The sequence below is a fragment of the Hypanus sabinus genome, chromosome 13, assembly GCF_030144855.1.
Source record: "Hypanus sabinus isolate sHypSab1 chromosome 13, sHypSab1.hap1, whole genome shotgun sequence".
Lineage (NCBI taxonomy): Eukaryota > Metazoa > Chordata > Chondrichthyes > Myliobatiformes > Dasyatidae > Hypanus > Hypanus sabinus.
Window position 1 is genome coordinate 59,366,746 of NC_082718.1, and position 15,047 is coordinate 59,381,792.

A 15,047-nucleotide genomic window follows, 5' to 3' on the forward strand; every position below is an offset into this window, starting at 1 on the left:
CTGGTTGTCTCTGAGATAGTGTAGGCTGGTTAATCTGTGGGAGTGGGGGACGGTGGTTGTCTCTGTGATAGTGTGGGCTGGTTAATCTGTGGGTGGGGGGACGGTGGTTGTCTCTGTGATAGTGTGGGCTGGTTAATCTGTGGGTGGGGGGACGGTGGTTGTCTCTGTGATAGTGTGGGCTGGTTCATCTGTGGGGGTGAGGGACGGTGGTTGTCTCTGTGATAGTGTGGGCTGGTTAATCTGTGGGGGTGAGGGACGGTGGTTGTCTCTGTGATAGTGTGGGCTGGTTAATCTGTGGGAGTGGGGGACGGTGGTTGTCTCTGTGATAGTGTGGGCTGGTTCATCTGTGGGGGTGAGGGACGGTGGTTGTCTCTGTGATAGTGTGGGCTGGTTAATCTGTGGAAGTGGGGGACGGTGGTTGTCTCTGTGATAGTGTGGGCTGGTTCATCTGTGGGTGGGGGGACGGTGGTTGTCTCTGTGATAGTGTGGGCTGGTTAATCTGTGGGGGTGAGGGACGGTGGTTGTCTCTGTGATAGTGTGGGCTGGTTAATCTGTGGGGGTGAGGGACGGTGGTTGTCTCTGTGATAGTGTGGGCTGGTTATCTGTGGGGGTGAGGGACGGTGGTTGTCCCTGTGATAGTGTGGGCTGGTTCATCTGTGGGAGTGGGGGACGGTGGTTGTCTCTGTGATAGTGTGGGCTGGTTAATCTGTGGGGGTGAGGGACGGTGGTTGTCTCTGTGATAGTGTGGGCTGGTTAATCTGTGGGGGTGAGGGACGGTGGTTGTCTCTGTGATAGTGTGGGCTGGTTAATCTGTGGGGGTGAGGGACGGTGGTTGTCTCTGTGATAGTGTGGGCTGGTTAATCTGTGGGGGTGAGGGACGGTGGTTGTCTCTGTGATAGTGTGGGCTGGTTAATCTGTGGGGGTGAGGGACGGTGGTTGTCTCTGTGATAGTGTGGGCTGGTTAATCTGTGGGAGTGGGGGACGGTGGTTGTCTCTGTGATAGTGTGGGCTGGTTCATCTGTGGGAGTGGGGGACGGTGGTTGTCCCTGTGATAGTGTGGGCTGGTTAATCTGTGGGGGTGAGGGACGGTGGTTGTCCCTGTGATAGTGTGGGCTGGTTCATCTGTGGGAGTGGGGGACGGTGGTTGTCTCTGTGATAGTGTGGGCTGGTTAATCTGTGGGGGTGAGGGACGGTGGTTGTCCCTGTGATAGTGTGGGCTGGTTGATCTGTGGGGGTGAGGGACGGTGGTTGTCTCTGTGATAGTGTGGGCTGGTTAATCTGTGGAAGTGGGGGACGGTGGTTGTCTCTGTGATAGTGTGGGCTGGTTCATCTGTGGGAGTGGGGGACGGTGGTTGTCTCTGTGATAGTGTGGGCTGGTTAATCTGTGGGGGTGGGGGACGGTGGTTGTCCCTGTGATAGTGTGGGCTGGTTCATCTGTGGGAGTGGGGGACGGTGGCTGTCCCTGTGATAGTGTGGGCTGGTTAATCTGTGGGGGTGGGGGACGGTGGTTGTCCCTGTGATAGTGTGGGCTGGTTCATCTGTGGGAGTGGGGGACGGTGGTTGTCTCTGTGATAGTGTGGGCTGGTTAATCTGTGGGAGTGGGGGACGGTGGTTGTCCCTGTGATAGTGTGGGCTGGTTAATCTGTGGGAGTGGGGGACGGTGGTTGTCCCTGTGATAGTGTGGGCTGGTTAATCTGTGGGAGTGGGGGACAGTGGTTGTCCCTGTGATAGTGTGGGCTGGTTCATCTGTGGGAGTGGGGGACGGTGGTTGTCTCTATGATAGTGTGGGCTGGTTCATCTGTGGGGGTGGGGGACGGTGGTTGTCCCTGTGATAGTGTGGGCTGGTTCATCTGTGGGAGTGGGAGACGGTGGTTTTCCCTGTGATAGTGTGGGCTGGTTCATCTGTGGGGGTGGGGGACGGTGGTTGTCCCTGTGATAGTGTGGGCTGGTTAATCTGTGGGGGTGGGGGACGGTGGTTGTCCCTGTGATAGTGTGGGCTGGTTAATCTGTGGGGGTGGGGGACGGTGGTTGTCCCTGTGATAGTGTGGGCTGGTTCATCTGTGGGAGTGGGGGACGGTGGTTGTCTCTGTGATAGTGTGGGCTGGTTCATCTGTGGGAGTGGGGGACGGTGGTTGTCCCTGTGATAGTGTGGGCTGGTTAATCTGTGGGAGTGGGGGACGGTGGTTGTCTCTGTGATAGTGTGGGCTGGTTAATCTGTGGGGGTGGGGGACGGTGGTTGTCCCTGTGATAGTGTGGGCTGGTTCATCTGTGGGAGTGGGGGACGGTGGTCGTCTCTGTGATAGTGTGGGCTGGTTAATCTGTGGGAGTGGGGGACGGTGGTCGTCCCTGTGATAGTGTGGGCTGGTTAATCTGTGGGAGTGGGGGACGGTGGTCGTCCCTGTGATAGTGTGGGCTGGTTAATCTGTGGGGGTGGGGGACGGTGGTTGTCTCTGTGATAGTGTGGGCTGGTTAATCTGTGGGGGTGGGGGACGGTGGTTGTCCCTGTGATAGTGTGGGCTGGTTCATCTGTGGGAGTGGGGGACGGTGGTTGTCTCTGTGATAGTGTGGGCTGGTTAATCTGTGGGGGTGAGGGACGGTGGTTGTCTCTGTGATAGTGTGGGCTGGTTAATCTGTGGGGGTGGGGGACGGTGGTTGTCTCTGTGATAGTGTGGGCTGGTTCATCTGTGGGAGTGGGGGACGGTGGTTGTCTCTGTGATAGTGTGGGCTGGTTAATCTGTGGGGGTGGGGGATGGTGGTTGTCCCTGTGATAGTGTGGGCTGGTTAATCTGTGGGGGTGGGGGTGGGGGACGGTGGTTGTCTCTGTGATAGTGTGGGCTGGTTAATCTGTGGGAGTGGGGGACGGTGGTTGTCCCTGTGATAGTGTGGGCTGGTTAATCTGTGGGAGTGGGGGACGGTGGTTGTCCCTGTGATAGTGTGGGCTGGTTCATCTGTGGGAGTGGGGGACGGTGGTTGTCCCTGTGATAGTGTGGGCTGGTTCATCTGTGGGGGTGGGGGACGGTGGTTGTCTCTGTGATAGTGTGGGCTGGTTAATCTGTGGGGGTGAGGGACGGTGGTTGTCTCTGTGATAGTGTGGGCTGGTTCATCTGTGGGAGTGGGGGACGGTGGTTGTCTCTGTGATAGTGTGGGCTGGTTAATCTGTGGGGGTGAGGGACGGTGGTTGTCTCTGTGATAGTGTGGGCTGGTTCATCTGTGGGGGTGGGGGACGGTGGTTGTCCCTGTGATAGTGTGGGCTGGTAGTCTCAGTGGGTGTCTGAGCTGGTAGTCTCAGTGGCCTGGGTTCTGGTGATCTGCGGGGGATGTGGGCACGTTTCTCTGTAGACTGGTGATCTCGCCACCGCACCGGGAGTGAGGGTGAACCTGCGTCTCTCAGCAGAACCCCAGTGCCGGATTAACACTGCAGGTCCCGGAACACCGGTTTCATTCTAAAGCGGTGTCTAACGTCGGAGGAAGCGAGGAATTCCAACCTTTCGAAAGTTTTGGTTTAGTTGCGACGTGGGATTTGTGTACAAGATAGATCTTCCCGCCGCTAGGGCGGACACTCCAACATCCGCCCCTGCCCCCCACCAAACTGTCCAGGGAGAGTCGAAAGAAGGGAGCAGCGACCCGACCCCCGACTTTTTCCCCGCCCGGCCTCACCCTCATCCGCCGCTCCGCCGCTCCTGAGCCGCCAGCCGGCCGCACGGCACCGTTTGTTGACGGTTTCCAGGGAGCTGCGGCCGAGGGAGGAGGAAGAAAGGTGGAGAGAGGGTGGGGTGCAGTGTCGGAGGGGAAGGGTTACAGGAGAGTAGGAGGAGAGGGATTACGGGGTACAGGGAAGGGGAGAGGGGGTACGGGGAGCAGGAAGAGGAGTGAGAGAGGATACTGGGGGAAAGGGGAGAGGAATACAGGAGAGGAGGGGGAGGAGTGAGAGAGGATACAGGGGAGGAGGGGGAGGAGTGAGAGAGGATACAGGGGAGGAGGGGGAGGATACAGGAGAGGAGGGGGAGGAGTGAGAGAGGATACTGGGGGAAAGGGGAGAGGAATACAGGAGAGGAGGGGGAGGAGTGAGAGAGGATACAGGGGAGGAGGGGGAGAGGATACAGGAGAGGAGGGGGAGGAGTGAGAGAGGATACTGGGGGAAAGGGGAGAGGAATACAGGAGAGGAGGGGGAGGAGTGAGAGAGGATACAGGGGAGGAGGGGGAGGATACAGGAGAGGAGGGGGAAAGGGGAGAGGAATACAGGAGAGGAGGGGGAGGAGTGAGAGAGGATACAGGAGAGGAGGGGGAAAGGGGAGAGGAATACAGGGGAGGAGGGGGGAGTGAGAGAGGATACAGGAGGAGGGGAAAAGGGGAGAGGAATACAGGAGAGGAGGGGGAGGAGTGAGAGAGGATACAGGAAGGAAGGAATACAAGATAGGAGGGGAGAGGGGAATGGGGAAGAGAGGAGGGTACAGAGGAGGAGGGGAGAGGGAGTACTGGGGAGGGGAGAGGGGTGACAATAGAGGGGAAGGTGAGGGAGAGTGGAGAGGGAGGATGGATGGGAGTAAAAAGATGGGAAGAAGAGAAGAGGGAGAAAGAAGGCAGAAAAGATGAGTGGTTGGGAGGAAAGTGAGAAGGAGAGGAAGTGGGTTGAAGATGGGGAAGATAAAGGGATGAAGACCAGGGGGGATGGAGCGAGAAAAGGGAGTTGAAAAGATGAGAGTGGGGAATGGCAGGGAGGGAAGGAGTGACTGGGTAGGAAAAAGACGATGAGAGAGATATAGAAATTAGGTATAGGAGGGGAGGCCAAAGATAAAGAGAAAAGATAGGGAGTGGAGGACAAGAGAGGGGTTGGGAAGAGAAAGAGAAGGCAGCAAGAGGTTGTGGACGAGAAAAGTGTTTTATTGGTAGTACTAGGGATCAGATATGTAAAGGTTGAAGCCTCTCTTTTCAGGAAGATTTGGAAACATTTCTGCATATTAAAGAAAAGGGTCATTGAAGTTGGGACTGTTCTCCAGCAAACTACAATAACTGCCAAGTTAAAACTTGACAATTATTGATTAGGGGCAAGGGGCTGAATAACATCATCTGCTTTTGAAGTTCTCACATTTAACTGTAATCCTCTGTATATCAAACTCTAAAAAATGGCTCCTTGCTTTCAAATGAATTTTTCTTTACAAAACATTTGACTTTTTTTAGAAGTCTGCAGAAATCAGAGAACTTAGCTGACTAAAATAAGATGTTCAAAATGAATGCCCACCTAAAGTAGAGCAGAGTACAGGGCACTGCGTGCATTATGTGGTGTGACCCCCTTCCCCCTCCACAGAATCCGTCACCTACTACTTGTGGATACACTGACTCCCAGGTCAGACTCTCCAGTTACAGCTTAGGCAAGGACTGTATTTGCGGGCATCTGTCCCGTGCTGAAGGTCTACACTATTCTCTGAACGCATACAGTGGGTTGAATTCCTCCCCTACTCTCTTATACACACACTCTCCCCCTCTCTCTTCTTTCTCACACATACACTTTTGTCTCTTTTCCCTTCTCTCTCACAAGATAAGTGATCTGCTTTGCCAAGAAGTGTCTTTGGTGACTTATCTGTTGTGTAGCTCATACGAAGTGTGCATCACCATCAATCAAGTCCTAGGCCTTTGTGCTTCAATTAAATGTTGCTGTGAGCTCTCAGGCATCAATAATACAGGTTAAACAAGTTTACACTTAAATTGGGTATCAGGATGTGTTTCTGTTCTCAGGTCAGGAAGGAAATGTCTTCCACTAATACCTACAAGACACAGATGGGCTTTTATAACACCTTGTACAAAGATAACTAGACTGGCCTCTTGAGCTAGATTCAATTAACTAAGAGATTTGGAGAGGAATTTCCAGATTTCTTTGCCCATCTATATAATTTCAGCTCTCCCAGAAATTGTGTGGACGTGGTAGGGAGATCTCATTCTGTGATGTACCACAGCTGTGTGGCACAGGCAGAATGTTGGTTTGCACTTAATGCCATACCATCATCAGACAGAGAGCTGCTCAGATTTGGTAGAAGGAATAAAGGCATACACTATTTTCTAAAGGGGGGGGCAAAGTACAGAGCATGGTTCTAAAGTGTGCATCATCTTGCATTTGAATAATTTGTTTATTAATATAAGTGGGATGATGCTGACTGGAGAACTGCATATCTTAATTAGTAGTAAGACCACACTTGGAGTATTGAGAACAGTTTTGGGCCCCTTATTACCAATATTATTAGCATTTGTAATCCATGGGGCAAAGCTAATTCTTGAAATGATCCTAATGACCCCACAATCTGGTCCAGCTGACTTATCTATCTTCAAACCTTTCAGCTTTCCAAGCACCTTATCCTTAGTAATAGCAAATGCAATCACTTCTGCCCCCTGACTCTCTTGAATTTCTGGCATACAACTGGTGTCTTCCACAGTGAGTTGGCTTTCACCAACTACAATTGAAAATTGCATTATTTCATCAATGATGCCCCAAAAATACACACTTTCCCAGCCTACCTGAGCTTGAATCAGTGGTGCTATCAGTGAGGATATATGGTTAGAAAAATCTTTCTGGATCATTCGAGGTGCAAGGTATCAAATTGTAAGAGGACCCACGGTCCAATCACAGATCCAAACCTGGAAGAGGAAATGAAATTTTAGTTTCAGCAAAGTGCAGGTATTGAGGAACATATATCAGATTGGGAGCTGTTGTTAACCCAGCATTTTTCTTATCATCTATGCCTTCAATGTGCAAGAGGTGTCTTGGTTTGACTACTTCTGCATTTCCAATGTCCCTTGTCTTTTTAAGCATCCACCTTCCACGATTTCAATGCAAAAATGAGCAGCTGTTAAACTGTTCATGTCATTATTAATTTGGGTGTCATGAGGAACATGGATTTAATACATTTCATTAAATCCTACCTCTAAATACAAAAGGCCAAATCTGTCCTCCACTTACTCAAAATTAATTTGCAGCCTTGTGCACATGATACTTTGATACCCAAACCTTTGTCATACATTTAAAATTTGGTCTATTATTTAACATCACCCTCACAAAACTCTTGAGGCTCTTTCTGAGATTAATCAAACACTACTTCCTATAATTGTGTGAGAATCCAGATCAATCCAGAGCAATTTGCCACAGCAACCTAGGGCTTTTCTCTTTGGAGCGAAGGAGGAGGAGAGGTGATTTGATAGAACTATATAAGATGACAAGACACATAGATTGAGTGGATAGCCAGAGGTATTTTCCCAGGGTGGAAATGGCTAAGATGAAGTAGAATAATTTTAAGGTGATTTGAGGAAAGCTGAGGGGGAATATCAACTATTTTTTTGTATACAGAGAGTGGTCGGTGTGTGGAATGCCATACAAAGGGTAATGATAGAGGCAGGTACATTAGAAACTCTGAGATAAGCACATGGATTGTAGAAAAATGGAGAACCATGAGGGTTAGTTGTCGCAACATGAAATGCCTGTACTGTGCTGTAATGTTGTATGTTCTATAGCCTTAAAATGAAAGCCATTTTGCTCAGGTTCAATATTAGACTCCTTGTTCACTTAAGTGCTGGAACTCTGCTCCAACACAGATGGGTGGACAGGATTAAGGTATACATCAATTAATTGCAAGCAGCAAGATGCTTGAAGGGCCCAATAGATTCCTCACCAATCACATCCCCAGTTTTGGAATTACAATATAAAAACCATTTTACAATCTCAGCCTAGCCCATAGGAACTTCACAGGCAACAAAACAATTTAGCTATGTGGTCAATATAATGATTCCTCAATTAGTGAAAGGCTCACATTTTTGGAAAACATTTTAAGTAAAATTTATAAATTGAAATAAGTTAGTGAACACCTTCTGGCTATTTCAGTACAGTGTATTCCTATGTGAGGAGCACTCATTAATATAATTGCTTCATAAGTCAAGGACATCTGTCCTAGACAATCAGTCACATGCGGCAAAAGTTATAATCCTCTGGATCTTCTCCAGAGCTGCATATACTTTCTTAGATACGGGCCCCAAAATCGCTCATAAATTTCAATACTCAAGAACCTAGCTCTTGTGTAAGTATTTTTTCCCTTGTTACTTGATTTTCCCAACAGAGGAATTCACTTATCTGTACATAATACAGAGGGAGGAAAGGTAGAAAGAAAAAGTGAAACAGAGGCTGAGAGAGCTGAGACTCAAATATAGCAACAAAAATATGACATAACTATTGAAAGAATGAGCCCACTGAGCCCTGCAGCACAGACACAATCTGTGCTGAAATATTATTCTGCCTAGTCCAGGGGTCGGCAACGTTTACCACTAAAAGAGCCAATATGGACCCATTTCCCACAGAAAAGAAAACACTGGGAGCCACAAAATGAAATAACACTGCATACAACGGGTTTTTTTTGCCTTTATGCTATGTATAAACAAACTATAATGTGTTGCATTTTTGAAATTGATGAACTCCCGCAGAGAAAATGAAATTACATTTCTGCATGCAACAAAAACATTTTGAACTCCGAAAAAAAGACGTTGGGTTGAAGGTTACTCCATGGTTAGCCTACCTTGGATCGAAGAATTAAAAGAAAGCGCGCACTGGCGGGTGTCAGGCATTGGCAGTTGTGATGTATATTAATAGCGATAAAAAACACGTTGTAGCGGTGTAGCGCTACACGCAGCGCTAAAATAAAGACTGCAGTCAAAGGTAACTTTATTCGAACTAAACAGCCTTGCTTTTAAGCCTCCCTCAACCCAGCCCCCATGGACGCAGATGCTGCAAAAGACGCGTACTCACAAACCCCCGTAGGCTATCTCCCTTAGCCGGAATGCTGGCTAATTGTGAGGAAATGTGTCGCCACACTTAGATTGTACAAGATCACCATAACAAACTAACATAAAATACATTTTAATTAAATACTGACCAATTATTTCCCAAAGCCACAGGGAGCCGCAGCACAGAGGTGAAAGAGCCACAAATGGCTCGGGAGCCGCAGGTTGCCGACCCCCGGCCTAGTCCCACTGACCTGCACCTGGACCATAGCCCTCCATACTCTTCCCATCCACGTACTTACCCAAACTCCTCTTAACTGTTGAAATCAAACCCGCATACACCAACTCCACTGGCAACTCACTCCACACTCTCACCACCCTCTGACTGAAGTGTGTGCCTCACTCAAAGTAAAAACTAAGCGTACATGTTATCCCTGGCTCCGTGGTTTTTTTCTTTCAATTAGATTTATGTTTTGAAGTTACAAAAACATGACAGAGACTTTAATGCTGATCATAATGTGTGCGTTCCCTGCCCAAAACTGCAAGAGGGTAATATGGCCCAAAATAAGTTTATGTTCCAATAACTTTAATCTCAATAATTGTGTGAGCAAACAAAAATTACTTGTTTTAAGTATACTGGTTTGAGGTTGAATCATTGACATCTAATTTATGTTCCTATTTTTCCGTGTGTAGTATGCAAGACCTTCCTTAGTCACTCGTATAATTTTTGCCAAGTATGGGCTTCATCCTCTTTAAGGACTATATTTTTATTATTATTTTAAAAATAAATGTTATTCATAATTTTTAAAAATTATGATATAAACCGTGCAACACCTCTTCATTCTTACATTCATTGGCAGTGCTTTCAGCACTGTTCTGTTACGTTCCTTAAAACCAATAGGACCGTTGCTGCACATGTGGCCAGGACTACATATCCCACCGTGTTCAGTTCTCCAGCTGTGGTCAGGTCCATTCTCTACACATCAGGTCCTTCCCTCTATGTTTTAGTCCCCTCAAGCCTGTGCTTGGTTGGTATATTAATTATCCCTGAAGTACGACCCAAATCCATTTGCCCCCTCAGAACAACCAGTATCTTTTTGAAATCGACATTTTACTTTCTTGAATCCAAACTCGATGAATTCCCAATCAGCCAAGCTAAACTCTACTTTTCAAAGCTCTGTCCACTAACGAAATCTATAAAGGAAAGTCTTGCTCTCTAATTACTACGAATCTAACCGCGTGTCATTGCGAACTTGGAAGCAGAACTTTACCCGAATCAGCAACAAATAAAGTGAAAGGCCAAGGCCCCCAAAATAGATCAATGAGGGATCTGATTACTTACACTTTAATATCACTCTCCTACTATAGGCTACCCCTGAGTTATGAAGACCAGACATATGGGAACCCATATATATAAGCAAGCTCACATAAATATTATTAAATCCAACAGACTATCGTTAAAATATACATCAGCTCCTATGGGCAGATTCCTCCCTTCTCTACTTTGACGGCTGACTTGATAGGGGTGTACATAATGATAAGAGGTATAGATTGAGTGGAGAGCAGAGAGTGTAAATGGCTAATATGAAGGGGCATGATTCCAAGATGACTGGAGGAAAGTATTAAGGGGGGATGTCAGAGGTAAGTTTGTTTACACAGACACTGGTGAGTGCTTGAAACACCTTGGCCAGGAGTCATGATGGAAACAGATACATTAGGAGATTTTAGGAAATTCTTAGATAAGTAGATTCAGAAATGAGGGCAATGTAGTTGGGGGGAGGTGGTAGTTGATTTTAGAGTAGATTAAAAGGTTGGTGCAACATTGCAGAGAAACTGTACTATGCCTCAATGAGCTGTTACATACACTGGAGTCAGTCTTAAATTGGATGAAGAAGTCTAGAGAACTGGTTTATTATTTATAATTTTTCCAAACAACCCAGCATCACCAAACTATGACAGGCAGAAGATAGTCAGATTCAAATGTATTTACCACATGGACATTGAACCATACAATGAAATAGACCATTTATGTCATTTCACTTAAGGATGTTCCGGTGGACAGCGTGCAAGTGTCACCACATATTGTGGTGTCAATGTAGCATGCCTACCATGATCCGTGAAGCAACACACAACGCAGGAACTATAAATGCTAATCTGATCCCTAACTCCCCCAGATCGCTGTCCTTAAACCCTAACCTGACTCATCCCCCCTCCCTGTCCCAAAGCTATCTCTACAAACTTACAAAGCAACTAAGACTGAGCTATAATCTCGATGGCAACTCCAGCTTGGTGACATCCTGATACCCGCTTTCTCAACATTACCATTCTCTTAACCTATTGGCAACAGTTACTGATATAAAATTTGATATACACAGTAGGTACTGGTATTTTAACATCTCATAAGTTGTTGAAACCCCTATGTATCTGATAAATAGCACAGAATGTCAGATACTCTCTGCACAAAATATCAGATATTCTACACAGAATGTCAGATATTCTCTGCATACAATTAAATCAACAATAATCAAAATAACCTCCCAATGCAGGGACTGTCATTAAACAAGATTACTTTATTCCTTGAACCACTCGAGCATTTGATAATTGGTCATTATTTGTCTGAAACTGTCCAAAGGGCCCAGGGTTTTCCCAAAAGCAAAGATAATAAGCAATCTGTATGCCAGTCAGTTAAAATCACACTCAGGCCTGAGAGCCACTCCAGTCAGTCTGACGCTGGTCATCAGTAAGGCCCAGCAATTTGTAGCTGAGACATGAGATGGAGATAATAATAACTTGACAGACAATTGGCTCTGGAGAACGTTCAGATAGGTAATTATGCACAATCTTTCACATCTGCAGCGATCACTGAAATCTGGGTTGGCATGCCAACCCTGCTCTCCGTGCTATGGTGTGAAAGGGTATTGGGATTGTTTTATTATTGTCACATGTACAAGATGCCCTTGTTTGCATGCCTTCCAGACAGATAATTCGGTACTTAACGACGTCGAGGTAGTAAAAAAAAATCTGAATGCAGAACTTGGTGTTACAGTTACAGTACAGGTAAACAAATAAGGTGGAAGGACCACTACAAGGCAGATTGGGAGATCTCATCCCTCAGCAGGTGAGAGGGCCATTCAAGAGCCTGATAACAGCAGGATAGAAGCTGTCCTTGAATCTCGTGGTTTGTCCTCAGGCTTCTGTATCATTTGCCCATCAGGAGAGAGGAGGCTTGTGTTGCATGATGCACTGGGCTGCAATCACAACTCTGTGCAGTTTCTAGGCAGAGCATTTGCTGTACCGAGCTGTGATACACTCAGATACACTGTGATACTCTTTAAGGTGCATCTCTAAAAATTGGTAAGAGTCATTGAGCTAATAAAAAAGTAAATATATTTGGGAGTAAATACTGACCACGACGTGGGCAAAATCTCCTGTACTATTTGAGGAAATGGTGTAATGGGACCTTTATTAAGCACTGTATAACACTAAGCTTCAGTTCTGTTGGGGCAGATATTAATACTAGGACACAGCACTGGTGCGTCTGTCTCTGTATAACACTGGGGTACAGCACTGGTGGGGACAGGTCTGTCTCTGTATAACACTGGGGTACAGTACCGATGAAGACAGCTCTGTCTCTGTATAACACTGGGGTACAGTACTGGTGGGGACAGGTCTGTCACTGTATAACACTGGGGTACAGCACTGGTGGGGACAGGTCTGTCACTGTATAACACTGGGGTACAGTACTGGTGGGGGGTCTGTCACTGTTTAGCACCGGGGTACAGTACCAATGGGGACAGGTCTGTCACTGTATAACACTGGGGTACAGTACCAATGGGGACAGGTCTGTCACTGTATAACACTGGGGTACAGTACTGGTGGGGGGTCTGTCACTGTATAACACTGGGGTACAGTACCGATGGTTCAGGTCTGTCACTGTATAACACTGGGGTACAGTACTGGTGGGGGGTCTGTCACTGTATAACACTGGGGTACAGTACTGTTGGGGGGGGGTCTGTCACTGTTTAACACCAGGGTACAGTACCGATGGGGACAGGTCTGTCACTGTATAACACTGGGGTACAGTACTGGTGGGGACAGGTCTGTCACTGTATAACACTGGGGTACAGTACTGGTGGGGGGTCTGTCACTGTTTAACACCGGGGTACAGTACCAATGGGGACAGGTCTGTCACTGTATAACACTGGGGTACAGTACTGGTGGGGGGTCTGTCACTGTATAACACTGGGGTACAGTACTGGTGGGGGGTCTGTCACTGTATAACACTGGGTTACAGTACTGGTGGGGGGTCTGTCACTGTATAACACTGGGGTACAGTACTGGTGCGGACAGGTCTGTCACTGTATAACACTGGGGTACAGTACCAATGGGGACAGGTCTGTCACTGTATAACACTGGGTTACAGTACCGATGGTTCAGGTCTGTCACTGTATAACACTGGGGTACAGTACTGGTGGGGGGTCTGTCACTGTATAACACTGGGGTACAGTACTGTTGGGGGGGGGTCTGTCACTGTTTAACACCAGGGTACAGTACCGATGGGGACAGGTCTGTCACTGTATAACACTGGGGTACAGTACTGGTGGGGACAGGTCTGTCACTGTATAACATTGGGGTACAGTACTGGTGGGGACTGGTCTGTCACTCTATAACACTGGGGTACAGTACTGGTGGAGACAGGTCAGTCACTGTTTAACACTGGGGTACAGTACTGGTGGAGGGGTCTGTCACTGTTTAACACTGGGGTACAGTACAGATGGGGATGGGTCTGTCCGTGTGTAACACTGGGGTACAGTACTGGTGAGGACAGGTCTGACACTCTATAACACTGGGGTACAGTACTGGTGGAGACAGGTCAGTCACTGTATAACACTGGGGTACAGTACTGGTGGGGACTGGTCTGTCACTCTGTAACACTGGGGTACAGTACTGGTGGAGACAGGTCTGTCACTGTTTAACACTGGGGTACAGTACCGATGGTTCAGGTCTGTCACTGTATAACACTGGGGTACAGTACTGGTGGAAACAGGTCTGTCACTGTATAACACTGGGGTACAGTACTGGTGGAAACAGGTCTGTCACTGTATGACACTTGGTAACATTACTGGTGGGGATGGGTATAACACTGAGACACATCACTGATGGGACTGTCTCTGTATAACACTGAGGTGTATGGGTGTCAGGGAGGGGTAGCACCTCTGATTGGGTAGGAACATTGTGCTCAATTGGAATTAGCTCATTACCATTGGTCTCCACTTGGCACTCAGCTCTCTCCTGTGGCTCCAAGAAGCCGTTTGGTAGCGATAGTGGCCTCACCCTGGTAAACTGCTTCAACAAGCGGGCCAATCAGGTGAGGGTAACCAATGGGTCTTAAACCATTAGTGATTTTGGGCTTGCTTAACCAAGCTAATGAAGACTGGAGTCAGCAGGCTGCGTGGCGGTAATCACTAGTTTGGCTCAATGGGCAGGAAGGCAGACCTAGCAAGGCACTGTGGGGCACTCAGAGTGTGACAAGGCACTAAGGACAACACGGTCATCCACTGCATCTGACACTATCTCCAGCCGTCTTGACTCTGTCTTACCACTGGGTCTCAGATCAGTGAGTGAGGTCGCTTCCTCATTTTGCGCAAACCTCTCTTCTCATCCTTTCTTCCCCTCCCAGACTAACCTAAGTCCTGTGGCGACAGGCTATCAATGAAGTAGTAGGTGTGGCACACTGGCAGCCATAGCCATAAACTACACACTGATGCTTCAGGCCATAGGTGTTGTGCATTTAATGTTCCAGTAATATTTGAGTGACATTGTAAATATATTGTTTGATTAAGTATTTGTTGATGGTTACATAATGCATAGCGGGCTACATGTAAAAGTACAGGAATGGGATACATCATCACATCACCACCTCATATGTACACACCTTGCTTAAAGTAAAAATGAAGTTAAACACATTATTCCCAGCTCCCATCTTTTTCTTTCAATTAGTTTTAAGTTTTGGAGTTACGAAACATACCATTAACCACTGATATGGAGCAGCAGGGGCTTGCAGCAGCCTCCTCAGTGACCATGCAGCCCTTTTCAGGAATACTCTGCTCACCTCCATGGGATGAGAAAAGGGCCAGAAAAAGGTCACTAAATCTAAAAAGTGCCCAGCCTTCTTCTTCAGCCTCCAGTGGACATGTGGATTTGGAGACCACCAGGCCCCGACTCTCCAGATGGTCCCACGGAGATTTGTAGTTCCAGGCTATGCCTGAACAAGCTTTCGGTGTGCTGTTGCC

At 47.6% G+C, this 15,047-nt stretch overlaps 1 protein-coding gene across 1 annotated transcript in view; it reads right to left on the bottom strand.

The window, feature by feature from the left end:
* Positions 1-3,942, bottom strand: part of LOC132403900 (uncharacterized) — a 217,606-nt gene extending 213,664 nt beyond the window's left edge. The window contains exon 1 of the mRNA XM_059987708.1: positions 3,658-3,942. The gene's annotated coding sequence lies outside the window, so the exon portion shown is untranslated. The remainder of the gene's footprint in view (positions 1-3,657) is intronic.
* Positions 3,943-15,047: the final 11,105 nt, after the last annotated feature.